Below are 26425 nucleotides of genomic sequence, written 5' to 3'. Positions count from 1 at the left end.
AGCATTGAAATACATTTAATAAATACATTAGTTTACTATAACAACGTCGCTAGCAGCAACATAGTACACTGTTAGAAATTTCATCGTAAAATTACGGTGAAATAACCGGCAGCAGTGTGTCCGTCTGATTAACCGTAAAGTTTACGGTTAGGGTTGATACTTCACATTTACGGGTTCAAAACCATTTTCAACTAAAATGGTTAAAAAACCGTAAACATGTAATTTTACGGTTTCTAACCGTATACAGCTAGTACGGTGAAAAACCGTAAAAACCACAATTTACGGTTTTGTAACCATATTCAAAAAATACGGAGAAAAACCGTAAATACAACATTTTACGGGTTTGTAACCATATTCCACTAGTACGTCAAAAAAACCGTAAAGATACCACAACGTAACATTTTACGGTTTTGTTACCATATAGGACTAGTATGTTGATGGACCGTAACTATACCACTTTACGGTATTGTGACCACATATGATTAGCACGTGGAAAAACTCTTAATGAAACACTTTTTGTAACCATTTAAAATGTGCACAGGCACCTAATTACTAGTATTCACAGTAATTTAACCCATTTGGTCAGGTTTTATAGTATGTTAATTAAATGAATGGATCTCTTTAGTCTATAAATTATAAATACAGGTAAGAAATTAATTCAAGAGAGAGAGAGAGTTTCCTTTTAGAATTAAGGCTTACCATTTCAACTGTAACAGTTACGGAATATTAAAAATAAAGGCATTAATTAAGAGAATATTTTAATTGACTTCAATTTTTTAAAAATCAATAAGTAAAAACCCAATAGATACACTACACAGTACTTACATGTTGTTACACAATGTACAAGATTGATTATCGGTATTTTTTAATGTATAATTAGAGCTGTGGTTATATTCAATAAAAAGTGATTGAAATATGCACTAAAACTATGAAAATATGCAGCAAAAATGAAAAAACAAGCAATATTTTAAAAAATGCTCAGAAAACTTGTTACTTCTGAACTAAAACGATTGGATCTTTCCAATCATTCACACAAAAAATGGTAAGCAATGGTTCTTCAAGGTCGGCTTCTACGAGACATGGCGAAACAAAAATTACTTCTTAAATTTTTTTATGAGACATGGCGAAACAAAAATTACTTCTTAAATTTTTTTTCAAAGATAAAAAAGGACCTAAAATCAAGTAAAAAACCCAGCAATAAACATTTATGCATTCAAGTGCACTAACATGAAAAAAAAAAAAAAAGAAGCAAGAATCTGCAACTGCATATGCATTTGAATGTACTACTATGGGAAGGTATACCTGCAGAAATGATTTTTTGAGCTATGTGAAAAAATAATTTTTGAATTCCATACCAACATTAGGGAAATGCTGAAATTTTACATTTTACTCGAGCTCTATTTTTCGAGTTCCAACCAAATAAGCAAGCTTGTACAAAAAAAAAAAAAAAAAAAAAAAATACTTAAGTACAGTAGATGACAATAATGTAAAATTTGCTGGTACTGAGTTTTACCTCCCAAATGACAGTTTAATCCAAGCTCTCTATTATTGAAAATATTTTAAACACAGAAAAAATAAGAAACCTTACGTGGAGATCTTGTTTATTTTAGAATTTGAGCAATACAAAATAATTCACAAATACATATATACAACATAACAAATGTATTACAAATCGCAACATTTACAAATAATAAAAATCATCTTTTATGTCTTGGACCCAGGCATTGGATTTATTTCCACAAAGCACCTGAAACATAGATTAAAATTAGCCATGTAAAACACAAGCCTAATATTATGGTATTCTGAAACTACAAAATCAGTTTCTGTTAACATTAAATTAAATGCAACAGCAAAATCACTTTTCATCTTTTCCAATATTTACCTCAATACACAATAGAACATACTGGTTCGTTAGGAAGAACGTAGCAAATTAAATATGCTTTCTTAAGGTATAACTTACAAGTTAAAATACATCTGCAGCATCATTAAAAAATTCAGTTGCATTTAAAGCACATTAAAGCTAATCAAATAAAGTACATTCATTATATGTACAGTTTAACTCTCTTAATATGAAATCACGGCAAAAATGAACGTTTTATTCGTTAAGTTTGGTTCGCTATCTAATTACAATGAAAATTTCACGCATAATGCGTAATTGCAAGTCTCGGCTAAGAAGAACAAAAATTCCTGACCTCTTACTAAAAACCTTTGTGGTTGAATACTGTAGTATCCTTTTCAAGAAATTATTCATTACTTCGTTTGGTAGTAGAAGTCCCATCGTGTATCAAGAAAATATAGATTATTTTGCATAGAAAATACAGTCCGTACATTTGTTGACCCGCAGAAATTGCAATTTATACGGAGATAAAATTGTTCGTCTTCCATTGCGGATTACAACCTATTCCGTGATTTTCGATACCATCTTCCTTTTTCAATATTTTCCAAATATATTCAGAAATAAATATCTCGCTTCTTATAAATGAATGTGCTAAATGTACAATTCGTGCAGCAATATTTTTTAAATGTAGAGCAGCATTTCTTCATGTTTTTTTTCCCCCCACAGAATCACTCATTCACAGTAGTTACGAATAACTGCTAATACAAACGAATTCATAGCTTTTTGATACTTCATATTAACCGAGTTCAACTGTATATACAAAAAAAAAGTTTGCTATGCAATTTTTTTCTGAGAAAAATAATAAAGCCTCAGACTTTATTTTTCACCTTGCTTGCAAAAAATAATTTTAAAAATTGGAAAATATACTAAATAGAACAAATAAAAATTAATAAAATTTCCTCTTAACTATTCATCAAAAAAAAAAATCCTATAACAGATCTTTTATTCTGCTAAAAATACAAAGCCCTCACTTCGTGAAATTTAAATACTAACCTTACGACAAACTTTTTTGTCCTTTGTTTGAAGAGTATACAACTGTAACTGACACCATTAATTCCTCTTTTAAGTCCACAAGGATATTCTATAAAATGCCCAATAACTTCAAATGACAAAGCAAGAAAAATCTCGAATAATTTATGAAGTAATTTCATTTCAGATCCTTAACTTTGTTACCAAGACTTTTTAAGCCATTGAAAAAAGCTCTCTCTCACTCCCCCCCCCCCCCCCCCCCAACCCCGACATTTTTGAAAACAACATTTAAACAGTGATCCAACTTTTTCCCAATGGTTTTAAAACTTGGATTTTGAATTTTTAAAACTGATTTTACATATTCAAATTTTTGGCATTATTTGCAACAATATATAAAAGTAACATTAATCACTATAAAAACAAAATTGCTACTTGGATAGAATGTTATTAGATTTATGTTATTAGATTTATATAATATCCTAAAGAGTTAGCCTATTCAATTGAAGAATTATTTTTAGTTTTACCTTGAATGATTTTTTTCAAATGTAAAAATAACTGCTTTTTAATGCAAAAAAAAAAAAAAAAAATGCAAACTCCTGTTTAAAGTTAAATTGGCTTTGTCACAGATATAATTCAAATTACGGATGCACCGAAGATTCAGTTTGGTCGACTGTACTTTAATATTCAGCAACGGAATACTGAAAAAATTTAATATTTGACAAATGGAGACCAAAAACATATTTTTTGAAACAATGAATGAAAATTATAGTATGCAAATTCTTATTAATAGTAGTATTATCACACTGAAAGTAAATTTAATGCAAGAGAAAATACTAAGCTCAAGTTGTATTGCTTTTTCAATTTTTCTTAAATCTTATCACACACCTCATTAACCTTACCAAGGACGTGCCCAGAAATTTTGGGGCCCGTCACAAATGATTTTTTCTGGCCCTCCTCCATATTGTTTACTCTTATGTCCCCTACACATATTTCATCTCTCATTTTAAAAATCTCAGGCACCCTTCATGCTCAGGCTAACAGGTGTTTCTCTCTCTCCTCCCCCTGTGCATGCCCCTGAACCTTACTCTATTACTAAATCCATAAAATACACCACCAGCTCAGTCATTCCATTTGCGGACTGCAGTTTCGTGCTGATTAGCACTCATCAGCCCAGAATAGGAAGGGACTGAGCTGGAGATGGAAAACCCCCTTAAGGAAGCCGAGAGTGCCAAACACTTCTTTTATATGAGCTACCAGTTTGTTTGGCACTCTTGGCTCTCTTAAGTTGTTTTCCACCTCCAGCGCAGTCACTTCCTAATCTGGGCTCATGAGTGCTAATAAGCACGAAACTACAACCCTCGAATGGAATGACTGAGCTGGTGGTGTATTTTATGTATTTCTGCCTTAGCTCTGGCTCTAGGGCAGTAATTTACTGAAAATTACTAAATAATTTAAAAACAAAACAATAACCAGAAAAATAACTCAGAATATTAAGTTTTTATAAAAATGTTAAAATAACATTTTAACTATATTCAGTTGATACTCAGTATACTGCCTATTCGGCAGATAAACCAGATATTTGATTCGGCTAATTATTTCAGTATTCTACCATCAAATAGCAAACAAATGTAAATATCTGACAATTGGTAAACAAACACATCTTTCTCTATGGAATGAAGGAAAGTTACAGCAGTTGAAAACCATAGCCAAACTACTATTATCAAATTCAGAGTAATTTTTCTGTAATAGAAAAGCCTCAAATGTTAAATTAAAATTTTATTTTTGCTTTTTAATTTTGCTTAAATTTTACGGCACATTACATCAACCCTACTATCAAACTCATTTAAATATGAAACAGTAACCAGAAAAAAAAAACTTCATAATATTAAGTGTTTAAAAATATATAATTTCAAAAATTAATCAAATAGGTGATTAATAATATATAACAACGAAACACTTGGATATTAACTTTTCAATATTTTAATTCAAAGATTAATAATACCAATTTTTAGGCATTCTACAAGATTGTCAAACAGATGTCCAGAAAGAGACTAATTGGAAACAAAAAATAAATGAAAATACTTAGTACCTCTTAAAGTTTGCAAATGCATCATTGATGAGTTTTTCCCAATGCCATCAACTGTCCACAAATTCTTAGGATGTCTATTAGGTGAAAAGAAAAACACTAGTAAGTCACGTAAGGATTAAAAACATACTTTATTTATATCATAAGCATATTTTTCATAATTTTAAAATGCTTCATCTGTTTGTAACACAAATACAAAAGAAAAATTAGATAGCAAAACTGATTTTTAATAATTCTTTTTTTTAATTACTTTTTTAACTGTGCATACACAGCTCTCATGGCATTGCTCGGAGTCATGAGATTTTGAAAATTATAGGACATTAATTATAAGTATTTAGTTTTTTACACTTACTTTCTCATAAAGTATGGGGGAATGGGGGCCCATCAACCAAACTGACAAGGGGACCCCCCTTTAACTCTTGGCGGCCCTGCCTGCAGACAAGCCGAATATTCTGTTCGGCCAATTACTTAAAAACAACAGAGCCTCGTAATTTGAAGATGCTTAAAAGCAATTACTGCTAAAATGAAATACATTTGACGACGTAATTGCTCTTCTGTTTGCTGTTGATTGTTATTTGGATCAGTGATGTTCCTACCAATTTTTCTGAGGGTATACTCCCAGTAATCCATTACACACAAAATGAGTAAGCGTTACATAAATAATGTGTCACAATATGAAAATTTTTGAAGCTTGAGATTGGGAAGTATTTATAAAATGGACAAAGTTATTTATGAAACGAACGAACTCTTTTATGCGAGTTTTTTAATGTGGTCCCTATCCACCACAAAAAGAGGTGAGGATGTATTTATCAATTTATACTCATCTTAAAAGGGTAAATATTTTTCAGTGTTATTAACTTATAACTGCGTTGGTTTTTGCAATGGGAACGACAAAAGAAATTAGAGTTAGTGGAAATGTTTTGACAAAATATAAATGCCCCCCCCCCCATTGTTGGCCAAAAAAATATGAATTTATATCTTACGTCAATAATTGTACTTACCAGTGTTTCTGCTTGCAGTTGCATTAATTCTAAATTTTTTCATTTCAAACTAAATTTGGAATTTAATTTGCAATTGCAGGTGAAATGCATTGAGGCATTTAGAAAGAAACACCTTCCCCATAATTTGCCTTATGGAAAGTTATTCATTAACTTTGGATGTTTTAGCATTTCGCTAAAGCTTTTTTTTCACATTTTAGCTTTTTTGCTAAAAAGTTTTGAACTCGGCTTAAACTCTAGTTCTGACTTAATTTATTCGAAAATTTTCTCTGCAAAAATATTGGGAAAGCTAAACAATATTATTCGATTAAGCTGGGAACTTGAACACTTGCGTCTAAGTGGAAATATTTGGTTCCGGGAGGATTTTTAAAATTCGTATAAGTGGGGGTTTTAGTTTATCCGTTACCTAATAACTTATTTCTTAAATCTTACGACACATAACATTAACCTTACTCTTACTTACTCATTTATACATAAAACAGAAAAAGTAAAAAAATAAGACATCATGATATTAAGTGGTCATAAATATGAAAAGTCAGCTTATTACTGATTTTTCATACTTCAAATATCTAAAAGTTGATTTACAATATAATAAATACTGCTAAAAAGCAATCTAATTTAATTAATCACAGTGATCCAAGTTTAATAATAGTCATGGTGCAGAAACATTTGGTTTCCTGCAAGATTTATTTACATAACATTACCATGATTGTACGCCCTGTAAAATCATACATCTGAAGCAGTAGATTTTCAAATAAATAAAGGAATTTAAATTTGTGCAGAATTGCAGATAAACTAACCAAATTCGACACATATCATACTACATATGCAATATGGAAGACAATTTTCAACCGTATACGATTGTAATTCTCGGCCAAATACTCAGTATTTCGCAAAATATGGTACAATTCCTAAAAGATAATTGTTTTTTGCAACTTGAACAGTATTTTCCCTGGAAGGGATAATAAACTCAGGGAAATAAAGAGGGAAGAGTCGAAGTTTCAAATTTACTACTGTAAATGCATTCAACATTGCTTACGTATATGTATAATCTAAAGTAAGAAAAGAATAGGTGCAGTGGCACTCATTGATATGTTATAAGTGCGTTTCAGCTCTTAAAATAAGTGTTAGTAGAGATAACATTAAGTACACAACAAATAACTAAAAATCTAATAAATGAAAAATGTATTTACCTTTCCAATAGAGGCCGCCATGTTTGCTATCATCACCCTCGCTTTTCCATTTCCGGAAGATGGCGTTGCGCGCGCTGAATTCCTATTGGCTGTCAGTCGATCCGATTGGCTAAACTTTACGGTGAAATAACCGCTTTCTCAAAATACGGTGAAAATACTGTTTTTCTTTCGATTAATGGTTTGAAAACCATCTTTTTTATGGTTATTTGACTGTTGAGGCTGAATACGGTAAAATGACAATAAAATAAACTGTTATTTAACCATTTTTTCAGTGAAATTTTTAACAGTGTACAAAGAAAACTCTATTAAGAATTATTACTTTTGTCTTTTCAAAGGAAAACACTACAAATTGCCTATTATTATTTACATCCAAATTATCTGCAACAGAGAAATAAACCAAAAATGAACCTTAGGATATAAAAATTAAAGAAGCTGTGGATTTTTAACATTTAAGTAAAAAAGGTTAAAGAAAGAAAAAACTCCGAATTTCGTTTGATTTGCCGTTGCCAAAATATAAAAAAAATAAAAGAAAATTTTAGAAGTAAAATAAAAGCAAATCATCTCAACAGTCATTATTTTAAAATAAAAAGTAGGGCTGTGGAGTCGGAGTCATACTGAGTTTGAGGTAATAGAGTTGAAGTCAGGAGATTTTTCCTCTAACTCCACAGCCCTAATAAAAACATTTTCACTTGAATTCATTTCATTCTAATTTAGTCTCATTTATCTTTCACATGCAGTTGTGTTAAGTTTACGAAATAAGGATTTTTTATTTTTATAATTAGCTTTTTTCATAATTCTCAAAACCAAAAATTGAGACTATATTCAGAATCTGCACAGGTTTTTAAATTATTTTGGCACGGAACTGGTTTTACGGTTTTTGATTTTTTTTTTCTTTTTTCAAAAAGAGTTTAAAAATCTCCTGTAGACGTTAACGTACTAAATTTTTTAATTGCTCAAAAAATTCACCTAAAATTGCCAAATCAAAAAAAAAAAAAAAAAAAGAGAAAGAAATTAAGATATTTTTCCTACAACATTTGTTTGAAGTAAATCCGTCTTTAAAATCGGAATATACAGGGTGTCCGAAAAGTCTTTGACACATTTAAAAAAATCATAGAAAACCAACAAATTGTCGCATGAATTTGCGGTTTGCACCATAATACTTCAAAGGTTCAAAAGTTTTTATGACATCGAAAAAAAAAATGAAAAGGGGAAAAAAAGAAGATGAAAAAGGGCTTTTTGCATCCATGGTATCAGTATATGCTATGCTTGTAATTCTTCGTTTAGTAATTTTCATTTCTTTTTGCGTTTTCCCATGTCAACAAAAACGATTTAAAAGTTACCTTTAAATCAATCACTTTAATAAAACTTTCAGAACTCATATGCGAGTGCAGCATGCTTCCAGACGCACTGAACGTAAACTTTCACAACCTTTTAACTAACAGGATTTTAAGTTTACGTAGTTGGCACTGGAACACAATATCATAAAAACGTAACGAAGAGAAAACATCAGTTTTTTGTCAGATAAAATGAATATGGAAAATTTATCTATATTGATAAATTTTAATATCCTTCGTGTAACGAAGTTCTTATTCTAGATATGATGTTTAATAATAATCCGTCGCGGATGCAGCGTATTTAAGTGTTTAAACTTAAACAGGAGTATAAAAACTAAACAGGAAGAAAATACAGCAAAAATGTCCCATCCTAAACCAATTTGAAAAAGAAAAAAAAAACCACAAAAAAAACACACACACACACACATTCACATAAATAATTTTTTGCATGCAAACAAAGCCGACAGAGTAGTATTTATTAACACAGGCAAGTTTTTTTTTTTTTAATAAACTATCAGAATTGTTTCACTTGTAAGAAAACTTGTCTGCATCATTATCACTAACCTTCTGATGCAAAGGATAAATGGAATATTAAGCTTCAATTTTTTAAATATGGAGAGACAATGGAGAATGTAAAACACAAATTAAAAGCAATTAAGTTAAGTCAGTTGGTAAATTAATTAAATTAAAAACGTTTTCAAAAAACATTATTAAAATAGCTCAGAACTTAAATTTTGGCTGCGGATACGTAAAATAAAAGAAAAAATAATCCTAAATATGTATAACGTCACATTTTGCATTATGTTATATAATATTTAATAGAACTAGCTAGAATGTGTATTGGAAAATCGCTTCTCTGTAGGAAATTTTGCTTTAATTATCGCGGAAAGTGAATACAAAATCCCAGAAATATAATTAAATCATAATTAGTAACCTAGTCTTCGGAAGGTAACTTTATCTGTGCTGCGAAAACATCCAGAAACCAGGCATAAATTATTCACGTTAATAAGATGAACCACCATTCTCCACTACAAAATGCATGGAAATGTCTATAAATATTTTGTGCAAATCTAGTCCACTTATTTACAGTTCATACTCGACTTAGTACTTTTCCTTCCCTGACATATAAAGGTTTGTTTTATGTAAAGGTAATTTTTACAAAGTCTAATGTAGTGTGTAAATTAAGGTGCAAAGTTTCCAAAAAAAACTGACACTTTTATTTTTCGTTTACAATAAGCAATATTTAAAGCAAGGCTAATCGTTGTATTCATACAGCATCAGCTGAGCTGAAAAAGCATTTGTTTCTTGTTTTAGTGAGAGGAAAAAAAAGAAAAAAAGAAGAAAAAAACAATGTCAGGTTTAAAAAAAAAAGCTTGCGAGAAGTTTTAGAAACGTGAGGTGTTGCCATTCAGTGGTTTGTGCAAAATAATACAAATTAATAATTTTAATTGGTCACAGTACTTTCAAGACTTTTTTTAAAGTTAAATTTCGTTTTTCTTTAAAACCATAACATGCACACTTACTTCGTAATCAATAGTAACATTATTTTTTTTTTAAACAACGGCCACTTTTTAAAAAATTCAAAAATTTTAGGAACATTTCAATTTATTATAACATCTAAGGTTTTTTTTGGTTTTTACAATTTTATTTAAATTTTTTTTACAAAAACGATCATAACAATCATTTTAAAAAAATCTGTGCATTCATTCGCTTATATATTTATTAGTTTTTGTGATTAATTATGTAAAAAACCGTATTTTTTTCTCAACAAAATTGTTTTCATAGGTATAACATGCTCAAAAAATTTGAGTTTTTTTATGAAATTCTTATCCAATCCATAGTTTTGTTAAACATATTATCCTGACTGCAAAAATTATTTCTTTAAAGCTGTATCTTTAATAGAAAAAAATCCTTAGGGATTCTAATGACATGAAATCGTGAAATCGCAAAAAAAAAAAAAAAAAAAAAAATCATCGAGAAAAGACAATTTTAAGTTTTTCTTTTTAACAGGAACACATAGCGAGCATGACCTAAAACCACTCACAACTTTTCAAATATTTGAACTAAAGCAATGAAACTTTTCCCATGTGTTTTAGTTTTAAAATAAGCAATATATATATATATTTTTTTTTTTTTGATCGTTTGATCATTTTTGAGGTACTGTAACCGCTTAACAATACAAGTGTAAATATAAGTTAGTCAAAGGTGCTTACTGTTAAGCTTTGATGTTTCATTTTGTGATTTTTTGGTTAGGCCTAACTTTTTATGTGGGATTTTGCACTTAACTGTAACGCAGATCAAGTGGAATTTTTTTGAAATACATAGCAGAGTATTGCATTTTTATGATAGCAGAATAAAGTGTCATGTTTGAAAATAATTTTAAAAATAATTTAATACGGTGAAGCACCGACACTATTTTAGTTAGTTTAAATATTTTTCCTAAAGGCATCATCTTAGGAACGTGTCTATGGTCGCAATTCGCACCACGTAAAATTATTAATCTTTTAAATTTAATAGAGTTAAAGTGAATCAAAATAAATTTGTTTAAAGAAAAAGAAAGACTTTTTGGAAAGCGTATCTCAACTCGTAATGCCTTCAAATTAAGCCATGTAATCAGCAGGCAAATGTTTGTCAAAGCAGTACCACCATTTTGTGATAATAAAATCAAGATTCCTTCTATTTTTTTTTTTTTTTTGATAATTTACATTAGGAACATTGAGTACCGTTGGTTTAGAACAAGCATGCGTAGTAGTAGCTTGATGTTATGAAAATTATTATTTTTTATTTGATGTCTGCACCTTTCCTTTAAAAAAATAAATAGTAATTTTTATAATAAATTATGCGATAATGAAAACGTTTGTTACTAATTTGCTAACTGTTTTGATAGCAGTCTGAGATATTGTAAAACAATTTAGAATCTTGTGAATAAATCCGGCTTGATTCTATTGTCAAATTCTGCCCTTTATAGCAATATGTAGCAGCTTCCTAGCATTGAGATCGAAATTCTGCATCCACCTCTAATTTCCTCCCCCCTCTCCTTTACCTAAAAAAAAGTTTAAGTTTTATATGACGCGCAAGTGAAGTCACTTATGAGGACCAAACATCAAGTGGCACATTTCGTTGACATTGTCACGACTATTTTATTACGTACTAGCCGCCTGCGGCGACCAGCTGGATCGTCTTCTTACGCCATTCACCTTTCTATGCAAGCAGCCACCGGCGGCTGTTTGGCTAACTTGCCATTTACCTTTTTACTTCAAGTTTACTCGGCGGCCGTTTAAATAAATTTGGCAGTAGTATTAATCAATCCATCTCTGTTTTTTTTGTGCCATTCACATTTTTTCGCCAAGATTGCCACCTTCGGCGACTATCTACCTTTACGATCTATCTCTAAATTTTCTTATTCATCTCTATTTATTTTAACCTCCCCGCTCATCTCCTAGTAAAAACAAAGATCACTCAAAAAACCGCTTTTTTATTTAAGAAAAAAAAAGTTATCTCTAAAATTCCCCGTAGTGTGCAAAAAGTAGCGTTTGACAAAGAAAAAAAAAAATCTCGCTGTTTTTACTGAATTAAATACGCACAACTATGAAATGTAACGTAATACAGATACAGCAAAACGTCCAGCTTGGGGGGGGGGAGAATGGAAAAAGAAATAAATGCAATCCCTGAATAAAACAAAAAAAGGAAAGAAAAAAGCAAGCGCTGCCGGAAAAAACACGTGGTCATCACGTCATAAAATGTAGAAGTAAGCTATATATAATATAAAAAAAAAGATTAACATTACTTGCGATTAAGATTCCGTCGCAAATATCGAATCCAAATCCAAATAGTGACGTCAGAGGCATAAAAGATTGAAGAACGCTTTTTTGACCGATGCGTGGAAAGACATGATGTGTTCAGCATTAAAAAAAATGTAAAAAAAAAAAAAACTATTGCGTATTTTTAACAACTTTTTTCTTCCGAAGAGGGCGAAATGTTTTTACTATTACCAACTTAAATTTTAGAAATGAGGGATAATATCTCGCAGGATGATATTAGAAAAATATAAAACCCAGAAAAAAATGCAAATTGAAGGTTTTTTAAAAAAATCATGAAAAATACAAAAATGGCTCCATCTTCAAAAAGTTTTCATTTATCATATTTAAAATTAAATTTCCAACACTATAGTACAAAAAATATTTGTGTGGTGCGATTGGTTCGGGGTTTGTGAGGTAAAAAGTACTAAAAAGTGCAAAAAAACACATAAAACATTAAATAACTTTTTTTCTAATTAAAATATCAAAAATCGAAGCCCGAGGTGCACATCTTCAGTAGAAACTGTACCTGTATACCAAATGTTATCTTTCTAGGCCTTACCGTTTTCCCGGGAAGCGCGCCACACACACACACACACAAACATCTTATTTTATTATATGTATAGAAGATATAAAACGCTTACAAAAAATGTGTGCAACCTAGGATTACTGAAGCTGCTACATTCAACAAAATTACTTAGCTGAAGTAATATTTGTTGAAGAATTTCAAGCATCATATGAAATAGCAACATGCCATGTGCAACAAGTTAAACCTTAATATTGCTGGTAGAAGAAAAGTCGCAATGACAAACCTCTGAATGCGAGAGTGAACTTTGTATAAACATTAAAGTACACGCATATAAAAAAAAAATACATTTAAGTGCACCATATTTCGTAAATAACATGTGAGAAATCTTCGTAACTAAATATTAACATCACAAACAATTATTTCAACAATGAAAATCGTTAACCTTGTCCAAACCATGGAGCGAAACTATTTCTAACAGCCTTAACAACTTCGGTGAAAGAATTTTTATATTAATCTAACAAGGGAGGTCCATTAATCCATATTTTAACAACACTTTAAAATTTGAAAAAAAGTTTGATTCCGAACATTTTTAAGGAGTCACCTACGCAAATAAATTACAGTTATAAATACTGGCGATTTTAAAATACACTACGTCAACGCATTAACAAAATCGAAATATTCAATGCAGCTTCTTTCTAGAAAAAGATAGGGTATTTTCTTTAAAAAAAAATATCAACCTAACCGTAACCCTTTCCGTTTTTTCCTCATTCGATTTTCAAATGAGAATCAAAACAGAGGAAAACAATGTCAAAGAGCAGCTTTCTTATTTTAGATTTTCCCTTTTCAGCTTACTTTGGAAAAAATCGATATCTGGAACTTCCGAAAAGTAATTTGCTAAATATAAAATAAGGTGCACAACTGCAAACGGTGGCCTAAACTTAACCTGAATTCAACTATAAAACCAGTAGAAAATCAATTGGATTTTATAAATTATACAGATGAAAATTAGTTTATTTTTTAAAGTGAATGAATGGTTATTTTTTTTTCTAATGGAGTTGCATTAAGCGTCTTAACCTTTATGCAGACCTGATGCGAACCTGCAAAATGGCATCAATTTCTCATGTCCCACCATAGTTACCCCCAGAAAGAGACACCTGAAGTAACAAAAAGGTTAATGAATGTTGTCTAACAAATATTGAGAGACTTCGTAGCATTAAAAAAAATATATGTAGTTTGTAGGAAATATTAGTATTTTTCTGTCTTTTTTTTCCTTTTCAGAATTTTGAAATTGAACATTTACTGTGAAAAGAGTCAAACTGTGCAATAACAGGGCAAATAAATTCTAAAACGACTTAAACAACATATCAAAAATGGTTAATTTAACGCATTTTCATACTTTGACTATCACAGAACAATCAAATGGGATCCTCAATTTGAAAAAGTTCATTTTCAAGTATAAATCCCCACATTTCATGTTTCATCATGAATCGTCATAATAGTAACTACTAGGATATTAAAAAAGATGCTGTTGCCATCTTTTGACCGCTAGGTGTCTTTATGAACGACCCACCTGACAAAGTGGTGCTGGCAGACGATATCAAAATGGCGTTTAAGTTCTAACTTTCAAGATGAATTTTACTTTGACATCAAAAGGTAGTAAGTAGGTGCAAAAGTTCATCAAAAGCATTCATATAGAAACATACAAAGTAAAGGAAATGTTATAAAAGCAATGGTTTCTAAAGCAAGTAATGGATTTTTTTTCCTTTCAGAGAAAAACTATTAAAAGGCGTCTGGGAGACAAAAATCGTTAAATTTTGCATTTTTTTAAAAAATGATTTTAAAAAAAATTGTTACCTTTTTTTTTGCTTAAAAGGGTGTTTGAATATTGTTTCTATTTTAACTAGATCGAAATATATAATTATTTTTGTTGCATATTTTTATATGCAACAAAAATGTATATAAAAATATGCAACATTGAATATATGATATTTAATGATGTTTAACTTTAAAACTTTAAACGCGTTTTTCTCCATGATGCATTTTTTTATATTTAAACCTTTATAAGTCAAGAACTGTTAAAGATAAAGTAATGAAATTTGAGCATATCTTTTTCAAACAGTTTACTTTTATTTTTATTCGGAACATTTGAAAAAAAAAAAAAAAAAAGCGTTTACAGCAAAAAATGTGATTTTTTTAAAAGTATCTTCGAATTTTTCAAAATTTTCCTTCACATACTTTCTATTTTTTATTGATTTAATATTTTTTACATCGCTGAATAAAAATGTGGCTTAGATATTTGTGCATAACGTTTTGAAAAAAAAAATCGAAAACTGATTAAGAATATTTTTAGTTTTAACAATTTAAAGCAACTTATTTTTTAAATAAATTAAATTTAATTAAAAAACAGTTTTTTGTAAATATTTATTTCATGATTTTGCTTATTAAATAGATGATGAATCAGTGCAAAAAAATTCAAAACTCTAAACTGTTAATTTTTTTTTTTTTTTCAAAATTTGTCCCGAACGCTCTGAAGTTATTTTCTTAAAACTACCATGCTTGATGATTCCTATGATCAACTTGCTTCAATCCAAAATCGTGTACAACATTCTAGATTTTAAAAAGGTCATGAGTAATAAAAGTTAGAAAATGCAACAATGTATCAAGTACCTCTTCCTTTTAATCAACACTATCAGCATTTTTTTAAGCAGCAAGACAAAACCTTTTCTGATGAAAGAACATCATTGTTTTTCTTCGCAGCAGGAACTTGCGGATGCCTTCAGATGCTAATTTCCTTTCCTTACTCAGAAAACACTAAACTTGAGAAAAACAATCAATGCTCGTGCAACACTAAAGAAATCCCAAAACAAAACATCTGACGCTTTCAATTTGATTATTCTCTCTAAGTCGAGTCCCCCTTTCACCCGAGTCACAAAAATAGAATTTGTGAACGACTGAGAAATTATCATTTTTCCACTTCGAGTGCATTTTCTGATGCGATACGAGATTGAAAATAGTTTTTTTCGAACTGGCTTTCTTTGTGAAATGGCCATTTTTCTTTTTTTTTCTTTTCTTGTTCGCAAAAATCGATACTGCTTAGATGAGAATGTTGCTGCGAGTAAATAAAAGAATTGCACCAGTGTCGTAGATAAAATATGGTCCTTTCTCATCAAGACTAAATAATGGAATTTCTTTTTTCATACATGTGCACAAATTACACAAATAAGTTGCCGGTCGCCTTGTCTAGTGGTCAGAGAAATATGACTGCGATGGGGACGTCCCGTGTTTGAAGCTCGTTGCCTACCGGGTCGTTATGGATGTGTGTCCTTTGGTAGTAGACTAAATTATGGTACAGTTCGAAAAGTAAACAATCGTACCTCTAACTTTTCAACCTAGTTGGCACAAGACAACAACAATAACACGATTAAGTTAAGGGTTATAGTTTTGGTCGAACGAAACCCATTTTGGCCATGCCACTGGCAAAAACCGGTTAAAACCGGCCAAAACTGGGTTTAATCACCATAGAGCTGGCTAAAACTGTATTGTAAGAAAACAGGCTAATATGTGTATACATACAGTTTGTATGCATAATATTGCACATTTTAATGCATGGTTAAAAGAAATAGGATGTGTATTTATCATAATTGAAATATTTTTTTTTAAGTGAATTATTGATGACATGCAACTTTTCTTTAACATTAAAAATTATTCACAACAAAGATAAAGAAACACTCGTTTATTAGGAATACTGAACTGCCTACAATATAAACTAATAGCTATTCTTCACAAAACTTGTAACATGTGTTCAATGTATTGAAAAATAAGTAGTTTACTTTGATTAAATATGAAATTAATTTTGTGTGCATAAAACTTTGAAACAAGTATGTGTTGTGCTATTTACACTGTTTGAAACAATATAATCGGACTGACTGTTAGGAGCAGTCATTTATTACTTGCATCGGGTGTAAAATGATATGTTTACTTAAATAATGAATAGTGACTGATTCTAGGATTGATGTTTTATATTTTCTTTAATTATGTACTTATTTATTTTGATTTTAAATTTTATTATTCCCTTTATCCACGTTCAATGGCCAAAACTGGACAAAACTGATTGTATCCAAGCCGGTTTTAACCGGTTTTATCCATGGTTAAAACCACCACTGGCCAAAACGCTAACAACCCTGATTAAGTTAAATGTGTCATAGGTGGCCAATGTTCAAAAGGTAGAATAGTCTCCAAAAGATTAATTAATAATATTTTTATAGCACAAAAGGGCGATATTGTACTGTAAAATATTTAAATGCAGTTTAAATAGCTGAATTTGAAGAAATTATCTTGATCTGAAGAAGAAGAACAAGGACAGGAGAGAGAAAGTACGTCCATGCCCGAGCAGGATTCGAACCCGGACCTTCCTGTCGCAGTCAGGCTTCTCTGACCACTAAACAAGACAGGCAGCATTTTAACTATTAACATGAATGTATGAAAATTTTTGTGCAATTTTAACTTCCCAACGTCATTTTCTCTAAAAGTCAACTTTAAAATCTTAGGTTCCTTTTTCCAGAAAATGACTTTACATATTACTTTCAAATGTTTACCATATTTTAATTATATGTTCATAATAATACAAAAGTGAAGTTTTTGCTTCAGAGCACACACTTTTTCTTAAACAATTATTTTTATGCTCAAAAATGTATTTTTCTTTTTAAAAAACGACTTTTGGTCAAATTTAATAAATTCTGGAATAAGCAGAATTGCCTTAAAATTTTACTTCAACAGAATATGTCTTTTATACCCAGTGAAATTTTATGCTTCTGTCATTAAACCATTTTGAGAAAAAGAGACGCAAAGTTAAGCAACTTTACATTACGCGAATGCAGGGTACCCACATTTCATTAATTCTTAGAACTTTGAGTTTAGATGTGTCTTCGCAAATATTATTTTTTCTTCTATTGATTTTAATTCACTTTAACTCTAACTAATTTAACGGATTAATAATTATACGCCATAAAAATGGTTACCATATGAATGAACCCAAGGTGGACCCCTTAAGAAAAATGTGTAAACCAATGTAATATTTAAGTTTAGGTGTTCCACTATTAAATTATTTTAAACAGTGTAAATTGTTCCGCTATCATGTTTTAAATTTTTTCCAGAAATTGTGTAGCAATGATAGCCCAATAATCAAAAAAATTATTTGTTGTAGTTTGTCTTTGTAATTACCTTGTAATTATTATTTTCTTTCAATTGAACACTGTTTCTATCTTCTAGAAGGGAAAAAAAATTTTTGATTTTTTTTCCCACTTTAAAAGTAAATTCAACACATGGACCACCTTTCAAACACTATGCTCCAAAGGTTACTCACACAAAAAAATTTAAATATGTCTTTAAAAATGGCTAAATTTTTTTTGTTTACAAAAAAAAAAAAAAAAAAAACAAGCCGATCAGCTAAATACACCTAACCAGAATATAATGAAAAATTATCGAATATAAATCTGTCTACAATTAGCTCACGTTCTTTATCTCTATTGCATTGCTAAGCATGAGTCGTATCTTCCCTTTTAATCGTTGTCACCACGCAAAATTTTATTGTACTTAAATACAAAGTTTTATGGTCATTTGTAAATTTAAAATAATAATAATAATAAAATGAAAATAACAATAATAATAAAAAGCCATATGAAGCAAGTATATAAAGAGGTACCTGCAAAATCAATTAATCCTTTTGAATTCAGTCTCAGATGTCCCTTTTATATATAAAAACAGGTACAACAAGGTAAACACACCAGTAGTGACCTACTTCACAAGTGCTTCAGTAGTGGCCATAGGATTCCAGGTTTCCCAATGGATTCATGGTGCAGAAAGTGATACACTTTTGAAGCACGTTTGAAACCATTGATATTCATGGAATTTTTTTTTTCAAATATAAACTTTGAAGTAGACACTACTGAAACACCAACCACTACTTGTGTGTTCAATTTAATACCGCTCACAACTAATACCGCAAATTGTTTTTCTCCTGCCATTTTTACTAAGGATCTCTTATTAGTCGTCCCCTGTATCCCTTCTCTTGTAAGGTGTGTGCTTCAATCGAATAGCGTAAGTGAAGACTCCACAGAAGTTAGGAAAAACTACTGCCAAATGACTTCAGCTTTGTATATTAAATTTAGCAAAGTGGTACTATTTCTGCTATTTCAATGAAATTTCAATAATTATAGTAATAGAAAACGTAATTATTTAATCCCCTATAACTACTAGAATTTATCTTCATGGGCGGAAAGTGGGGGGGGGGGGGTTATAGCAGTCCATGTATGCAAAGAAATTACCGTCTGACTATTATCTACAAGTCAAAAGTTCTCGGGGTTGACATGAGTCCTCCTCCTCTCCTCCCTAGTCGTTGATCTTCTGATTCAGAGCAAATATAAAAGGACCGTGTTTTTCAACGACACTTTTAAAAGTTAATTAAAAAAAGTTTTTTTTATGAATTTTTAGAGCGTAATAATATAAGCGTAATCGATAAGACTACAAATTATAAAACACAATTTAACCTAAATGAATAAAATTAAAATTAAAAATTGAGAGGAAAGAGTAAAATCAAATATGTGGGAAAAGCCTGTATCTACGTATGCGGAGTTATTTAAATATATCAAATGGAATCCTTTTTCAGAAAAAGTGCATTTATATATATACTCCTGTCAAATATAAACCAGTGTTGTTCTTTATGCCATCATAACCCTTCATACATAAAAACTCATAAGGTTCTTCAAATAAAAATTGTTGACAGGTTATGAAAATCAAAAGGCGTGAAATTTTCAATACGACCCTTCTGATAAAAACTTTAAGGGAATGCAATCTATTTCATGGTGCAGAGAAATTCAATTGTGAGGGCTTCTTCTTTTTGTTTTGTTTTATTCTGGATGATATTAAAATGCCAGAAGTAATCCGCTAACCGGTGATTGAGTGGAAAATAATTTAAATAAAACAAAGTGCTTGATATTTATTATTTAGACATGTACACTCAATAATAGAAACAAAGTACTAATTAACTTTTAAAAATTATGGCAATGTTTGCTCCTTTTGACTTCATTTAAAGAGCATAAGCTTATAAACTAAGAAATGAGCTCAGAATGAAATGAGATGAAAATAAAGTACTTACAATTAATCAAATAAAAACTGCAGTGTACAAAACCTAGTAGAAAAAAAAAGCAAGAAAAGGCTTGTGTACTTGAGTGGTGAAAAATAAATACATGTTTAAATATGAAAAAGGGGAACAAACAATAAAGTAAAAAATAGATAAATTTGAACTAATTGAAATCAAACTCATCAGAATGAAATTAGTTTGAAGAGTTGCAAAAAATTACAGTTAAGCCTGAAGAGCAAGTTAATTAATCCAAACAGACAAATGTAGTTACAAGTGTCTGATTACTTAAACCTGTGTTTCTCCACGTGGGGGAATACTCCACTAGGGGGCATTTTTATTTTCTCACGGGACAATTCAAGAATGAGTTATTAATTGTTATAGCTTTTAATTACTATCATTTTTTGCCATACCTCTCATTCTCACATGATGTTTGCAAGCTTGTTCAAACCAAGTTAATTGTCTTTTTGAGCTATAACACGCAAAGAGGCATTAAAACTTGAGTGACAAACAGTGTGTACTGCGTGGGAGGCATCAGAATATTAGTGGGCTAACAAAAGTTAGGAAGCACTAGTTAGACTTTGATCAGCTGCACGTCATCTTTGTACATTATTTATTTATTTATCAGTCTTCCATACTAGTAATAACAAGAACAACAATAATAAATTACCTCACATATAATTGCCAAACTAACTGATCGAGTAACGCTCCGTACGTCACCAACAATGAAACTCGCACCATAGCATGCGTGACGGCATTATATCATTGTTGAAGCCCCAAATATTGAGCAATTTATTTATAATTTGATAATAGTTTTGGCAATGTTTGACGTTCAGGGAATTGCTTAATTTTGACAAGGCTGAACTGGATACGGTAACTTCACTGTTTTACAGGTAAGATTGTAATTTAAGGGAAATGAAGATATGAAAAAGTGGTCAGCAATTACCACTTTTCAAACAGGCAATTGCTTCGTTCAAATGGAGAAGTAATTTTCACCCGTCATTCTTTGACGGGCATTTTCTAGTTATTATAATAATAACAGTACTAGCACATATATAAAATTTAAATTGACCTAATGGTAAAGAGAAAAATAAAGGAAAGGGGTATTTTTAACTGAATAATGAATTAAATTAATTTCAAAATGAAATTTAGGTTAAACGAGCATATTCTTGCTTAAGATTTTTACACTACAGATTTCAGAAACGGGATTTATCATATATATTTTTAACCTTAACATCTCTCACTGCTTTTCCACTTTCATATCAAAGAAGCTTACCACATTCAGTCAGGACATTTCGAGTTATAAATAAATTGCAGTATGAGAGCGTTTCAGAAAAAGGAGTAATAACCAGTAAAGTCTATGGAAAGGACTGGGAGAAGCTTAATAAATAATGCTCGGAGGAGAAACATGAGGGTAAATGTTAAAAGCATCTGCTCAATTTTACTTGTTGAAAAGAAGTATTTTCAACGTTAAGCTCTGATATTTTGATAAATACGATGTTAACTTGAAAACAAATGATTACTTTTTTTTTCTTTTGTATACAGTTTTTGTAAAAAAGCACTATTCTCTGGCCCCTAAGTTAAACGAGCTGATGTGTGCATCACATGACTTCCTTTTACTCCAATTTAATGTCATTTCCCCATTATTCGCTATTTTAATGTGATTCAATATTTATTCTCTAAATATCACCAACAATGGCCAAATTGAAACCAAAAAAAAAAAACTCCGCCAAATTTGTCACCAAGTTGGCGACAAAACTTGGCGACCAAAAGACTGGCGATATATCGCCAAGTGTCCGACAAATTATAACGCCACTTGAGTTTACATCGAAATTAACAATGATTTCCCCCCAAAAAGGTGCAAAAGACCCCCTTAGGAACATCCGAAAGCAACCAAAAGGGGAGGTGCACAACTAGACCCCACTACGAGTCTATGTACCAAATTTCAACTTTCTAGGACATACCATTTTTGAGTTATGCGAGATACATACGCACATACGCACATACGCACATACGCACATACACACATACGCACATACATACAGACGTCACGAGAAAAGTCGTTGTAATTACCTCGGTGATGGTCAAAATGGATATTTCGCGTGTCTATACATTCTTAGGCACTTTTCCGCATGTGGTCGAATCGAAAAAAAAACTCAACATTCATTTGGGGGTGAGCAAAATGGAAATTAAGGGCGATTTTTGAGTGAAAATTTTTTCGCGAATACAATACTTCCTTTTTTGTAAAAGGAAGTAAAAATGAAAGTCTCCGAGATTATTCTTAAATATTGTTAGATAATAACGGAACCATGTTTCTACATTTAATGCCATTAAATTCTTTTTTTTTTAATTTACTTTGAAAATTCAGTTGGTGAATAATTTATCATTTTAACCCTATAATTAGCATATAATCGTCATTCTCACAAAGAAAGGAAAACTCACATGAAGCAATGACAAGCAAAGGGATGTAAGTGGTAAAATTGAAAATTTTGAGATAAACAGTACAAATGGTAGGTAAACTCTCCTCTGTCTTGTTTCAAGAGATAGTACTAGTAGCCCTGGTAGGTGCTGCTGTACAGCATGATTTAGAAAAACAAATTCAATGAAAGCCTACATAGGAAGCTACATTTAAACGAGTTTTACTCAAAATTTGAAACTGTTTACTTGCATCCCTTCGCTTCTCACTGCATCAAATGTCTTTGCTATGTATCACTTATAAATGAAAATTATAATGGTTAAAAAATGACTTTTATGTGCCTCATTCCCACCAGAAAATGCATTGTTATTAGATGGGTGCAAATATTCATTTTGTTGGCATTATTTGAAACTTAACAGGGTTGTAATAAAAATGCACATTTTAACCCAAAGAAAGTTAAGCAATAGATATTAGCTTTTAAAAGCATTAGTTGCGTAATTTTCCAGGCAGTCATTGTCCTCACCGATTGAGTGTCCTGAACCATATTTCAGACTCAAAAGACGTTCCTAGCTTTAGTTAGCGTAAAATGTATGCAAAGTTTTTTATTAAGTTTTTTTAAAACCATTTTCCTAATTTTATAAAGCTAAAATGCTTCAACTGTAAAATGAAGCTTCTTTAAAAGGTATAACGAAATAAATAAGTCTCTCAGTCATTGTTCTCGTTTGAGTAGCAGTTTTCTGCTACAGTAATTTTAGAAAAAAAAATACTTAACTCAAAATGCACGTATAAGTACCCTGTTGTTAATTTTTTCTTGTTGTATTGACTTGAAAAATTGAAAAAACAAATTCACTCATTTATCACACCTTTTAATTTGCCTTCTAGCATTGAAATATTTATTGTCTTGTGAGAATAATCCATTTATCGCTTTACACTTAGCAGGTGAGGTAATGTTTTAGTAACGTAAGTGTTGAGATGGAGTGTACGCAGTCCCAACATTACATTTATTGTGTAATCCAAAGTTTAGGGAATTAAAAGAAGATGATTTATCTATTATTTAAAAATACAAATGCAACTGAAACAGTACCTTACGCGACGCACAAATGTATAGAAAGTAATAAAGGTAACATCATAGAAGGTTCAAATTGATAAACTCCATTCTTTGTGGTTGAAGACAACCTTACAATTTAAGCAGGCAATTTCTATACTTATGAGGAAACTTTTTTTTAAATACGAAACTTTGTATTTATATTGCTTATATTTAAAAATTAGTTTTATATTATCTTTACCATCGCGTCAATTAAATATATTTTTGTAGAGAAACCAAACTTCGCCATTTTCATCGTCCAAGTTAGTGATTTTTATCAAGTGGAACTAAATTCAGAATTAAAATCTCAACTTAATTTAATTTCATTTAGGAATTACTGTGTTAGAAAAACAATTTTTCATAAATCCTGCCACATCAGATTAATATTTCGGATTTAATAAACGAATCAAAATTTTTCATTACCACGGAAAATATTCTTTAAACTTTTCTGTTCTGTGATCCGTTGAAATGATAAATGAAGTCATAAATTCGGAATTTTAAATTACATCTTTCCGCTTTTTAAAATACCTTACATTTTTCACTTTCCTAGATTTCGGAGAAACAGAAAATCACTCACAACAGAAATATTTCTTGAATAAGTTTAAAATATGATGTATATGAGCAATTATTACACTTCTGGGGCAATGTTTTTGTTCAGAGCAAATTCATTTTTGTTAGGAAATACATAAATGCGAAAAAAAAAATCATGTGTAGAGTGAAAGATTCAAATGTTAAATATAAAGCTATTCAATTTTGTACTTTGTCTTTTGTTGAGAAAAAAAAACGGTAGACTAAAACTTACTTTTTTCAATATTTTAAGATAAGTAATATTTACTTCTCTTATTTGTGAAAAATAAATACGATGATGTTTGCAATTGTGCATACTTCTATATAATTATTTCTCTTTACTTTATTGTAATCCTCCTTTTTTTGTAGAGCTTTTTCCCACGTTTGTAAAATGTTATCTGAAGGCATGTAACTGCCACTAAAATCAAAAATGGAGTCTATGAAAGATAAAAATAAAAAAAAAATTAATTTTGGCACATGGAATTCAAATTATGTTTTTCGCAATCACGAATGGGTTTGTGTATGTAGGGACACCCATGGGATGGGAGGGGGGGCACACACTACACGAGCATGAGGTCAGTAGTTTGCCATGGCCCGGAAACAGCCCCGATCTACGTAATCAATTATCGGATTCCTGCTGTTAAATGTTTATTTCATAAGTTTTGTAGAATTTCACATACATTCATCGTTAATCGGTCGACAAAAATTTCTCACATATTCCTATTGTTGGGAAAATGCGAGGGTGATGCATTTTTTCTATTAGCTCTGTAATTTAAAAACCCGTGAAAAGGGTGATTTTTGTTCCAAACGGAACTTGTAACGCATTTTTAATCTGATTTTTTCAGATTGACGATCAAATAAGATTACGAAGCAATCTTCGGGAGTTGGTGACCGACAGCAAGCAGGGGGCGGAGTCCCCTAGTTATGTAAAAAATATATTTAAGATGTCGTTTTATTTCACTATAAGGAATAACAGCTGCACAATGTCTTTTTTTTTTTTTTACTTGGTGAGAAAGGACGAAATGCACTACTAATTCATTTTAGTTGTTTTGTTGCCTCGTTAAAACTAGATATTTTTTCGAATGTTTTTCATTCAGTGGAAACGAAAATATTTTAATTTTTTTATAGCCAGACGTTTTTTAGCTGTAAACAGTGCTAAATTAGGAAATTACTTCATCTTAAACATAAAACGGATGAGTTCATCTATACAAATGCTTCAAATGCAAACTTTTATCTTTCTTAACCGTACGAACATTAATAAATATTCTAGGAAAATAATAATCTTTTGAAAAGTCCCAATGATAAATTAACAAAAAAAGCAATGTTGTCTAGTGACACGACAAACTATGACACAAAAGAAACTCCAATAGCCTTTTCTTTTTTCACTGTACTCCTTCATTTTATATTGAATGCATTCCAGATTTCATTTTCTGTCGCATTTCAAGAAAAATATTAATAACGTTAGCGCAAGGAAATAATAAATTTATCAATAAAGCTCTTGAAATCTCATTAAAAGTAAATGTGCTGTTTAGAAAGATATTTCTGAGAAATGTCTAGAAATGTAATGGATAAATGAAATATATTTGATTTGCAGACACTTGTCGAGATTCTCAGAGCTCAATTCTGAAAATATTTTAAAAGTTTATATTTTCTGGTTTTTAGTCGTCACTCAAACCACAATCTTTGATTTCAAGTTTCTAAACTATTTTAAATAATCAAAACGTTCTATTTCCGTCTTTATAAAAGTTACTTACATTTGCCATACATTTCTAATGTTGACTTTATTTTATAAAAAAAATAATTTTAGGATGAAAGGTTTTAAATATTTAATGTCAGTAAATCCTTGAAAAATTGAATTAGAAAATCACATTTAATAACAGAAATAACAGTTAAGAGTTTTTCTTAACTAGTATGTCTGCTTGGTTGCTTAAAAGCTTGTGCTTTTTGAATGAGTAGGTGCATATTAAATGTGATATAATGAATGTTTTAGATGGTTCAACGTAAAAATTTAAAAATTATATACTACAAAACTTGAGACCCTTTTTCAAGACGTTTTAAACGTTTTTGAACACGTGCACTTGTCCCCTTTTTAGAACACGTCTTAGCACACTTTTTTTAGAACATTTAGTTTAGCTCAGTGCTCTTTTTAACACTTTTGGGGACGTTTTGGATTACAGAAAAATCCCGATTATCGGTAGTCAAATAATTCGCGGTTCGGATTATCTTCCTTTTTTTCTTATTTTTCTAAACGGTATATACTGATATTTTAGTCACTGAATGTTTTTTTTTCTTTAATTTATGACTGTGTTATTGTTTCTTTTTACATTTTACATCTAATGTTTACACTCTGTGCTATAGGTTTTATCTTTAACTTGAATTAATGATAGAATGTTCATATTGTTTAGCTAATGTTTACATTA

The 26425-nt window shown here is 30.4% G+C and overlaps 1 long non-coding RNA gene across 1 annotated transcript; it reads right to left on the bottom strand.

The window, feature by feature from the left end:
• Positions 1-1488: 1488 nt before the first annotated feature.
• Positions 1489-7306, bottom strand: LOC129224617 (uncharacterized). Its single transcript, XR_008580699.1, has 3 exons — positions 7144-7306; positions 4956-5029; positions 1489-1747 (listed from the first exon to the last, which is right to left on the bottom strand). It is a non-coding gene; the product is annotated as an uncharacterized LOC129224617 (long non-coding RNA).
• Between the last annotated feature and the right edge of the window lie 19119 nt (positions 7307-26425).

This window comes from Uloborus diversus, chromosome 6 (genome assembly GCF_026930045.1).
Source record: "Uloborus diversus isolate 005 chromosome 6, Udiv.v.3.1, whole genome shotgun sequence".
Taxonomy (NCBI): domain Eukaryota; kingdom Metazoa; phylum Arthropoda; class Arachnida; order Araneae; family Uloboridae; genus Uloborus; species Uloborus diversus.
Note: the sequence above shows the minus strand (reverse complement) of the source record. Positions and strands in the feature narration are given on the sequence as shown.